The sequence below is a fragment of the Octopus bimaculoides genome, chromosome 19 (assembly GCF_001194135.2).
Source record: "Octopus bimaculoides isolate UCB-OBI-ISO-001 chromosome 19, ASM119413v2, whole genome shotgun sequence".
NCBI classification, from domain to species: Eukaryota; Metazoa; Mollusca; class Cephalopoda; order Octopoda; family Octopodidae; genus Octopus; species Octopus bimaculoides.
The window spans coordinates 35030578-35032804 of NC_068999.1; positions in this window are offsets into that span (position 1 = coordinate 35030578).

Below are 2227 nucleotides of genomic sequence, written 5' to 3' on the forward strand. Positions count from 1 at the left end.
TATGTGTGCTTATGTGTATATATATATTTATATATATACATATATCTGTTTCTATCTATGTATATATGCATATATATGTATATATGTATGTATCCCTCTTTCTCTCTCTTTGTATTATATATATATATATATAGAGAGAGAGAGAGAGAGGAGAGAGAGAGAGGGGAGAGAGAGAGAGAGGAGAGAGAGAGAGAGGGGGGAGATAGACAGACAGACAAACAGACAGATAGATAGGTAGCTAGCTAGATAGATAGATTGATGGATGCGGTCATTCATACGTAAGTAGATGTTAGTAAGTCGAGTCATGCAAGTTTATATATCTATTTGCAAGTATATATATATCTTGCGTATACATGTATATATCTGAAGATTTTTATAAACACAAAATTCATACACATATAAATTTAAGCATGTGTACACAGACGTGTGTGTAAGTGCATGCGTTTATGTGTATGTAAAAACAGATATAGACACAATTTATACGTATATATAGTTGGTTTTATACAAACTAATACATATGTGTGTATGATTACTGATGAGTAGATGTCTGTGTGCACATATTTCTTTAGATGTATGTGTGCATGTGCTTATATGTTTGTCTTTATATGTGAGCGTGTATATGTGTATAAATAAGCGAGCTTATGAATGTATATCGCCTTCATTGCCTCACATTTTTCATTTAATCTGAACAGAAGTTGATGTTTCTCGAATTAGTATATATACACGGTGCATCAAATTTTGAGGTCATTTGTAGGAATTTAGAAAAAGACGCGTAGGCCATCAAACGAAAACGTTATTTGAAATTGGTACAAATAATCTTGAGAATTCTTTTATCACACCTATTCAATGAATCCACCGTTAGCGCCAAAGGCTGCTTCAGTACGGGATCAAAAGTGTTGACATGCGAGAATCATATGATCTCTATGAATTTTGAATATATTGCTGGTTATGGTGGACTTTAATGATTGTATGGAGTCATGGGGCGTTGATTGACCTCTCTCTCGACTACGCTCCATACATAATAGTCCACTGGATTGAGGTCCGGTGAGGTAGGATGCCATGTGCCTGGAAGATCATGATGATGGAGATTGGCTCGCATCTACACTTGGATTATTCTAGCCTTATGAGACGGTACAGAATCATGTTGGAAGATATACGGTCGTCTGTAGAGTATCTGTCAATCCAGGGATTAAAATGTTTCTCCACCCCTCTGGGTAGACAGTAGCATTGACTCATATATCCCGTGAAAAAAGTGAGCAAACATGACATCTCCTGGTAACTTAATATGCATGGCCGTGAGAATCTGATTTGGATCTGTCCAAAACCATTTGTCAGTCCTTCGATTTACCTTTTGGATCTTTTTCTCATCGGAGAAAAACGAAAGCATTCCAACCTCTTGGTGTTTTAACTTCTTTAGTCAGCTCTCTGCACAGATCGAACTCTTGTCACATCCGACATTAACTAACCTCTCCGTATCAGACTTATGCTGGATGTCCTCATGCGCAAATCTTTTGATGGAGAATTCTGAAACCTTCGGGTACTTTACAATAGCTCTGAAATGACTTAGCGGGGTTTTTATCAAACATTTCTTGGACTTTCTGAACAAAGTTATGTGTTCTGATGGTATTAGGACACCGTGGAAGCGTTTTGCGTTTAGCTGCTGATGTTGAGCCTCCATCATCAGCGAGGAGCTCATCTCGAACTTTGACAACGAAGGCTCCGGTAACTTTCAGGAAGCAAGCTATCTGTCTTTTACTATGCAGTGCTCTTAAATCAAAGACTTCAGAGTGCATTTTCATTCGCGGCATCAACCTAATGTCTAACAATATTTATCTGAAAAGTAAAGTAACATAAATTTAGAAGTAAGTTACATTTATACAGTTATCGAAATAGGTGTCCTGAAAAAAACTGACATACCATATATATATGTGTGTGTGTTTGTGGGTGTGTGTGTGTAAGTGTGTGTGTATGTGTGCATGTGTGTGTATATACGTGTGTGTGTTTGCGTGCGTGCGTGCGCGCGCATAATGTATGTATATGTATAAGTATGTAGATATATGTATGTATATGTATATATATATGCATATGTTGGTATGTACACACACACACACACACACACACACACACACACACACACACACATATATATATGCACACACTTATAAGTTAAGGGCATAATCATAAAATCATAAGTAAGATTCAGTAGTATATATATATATATATATAT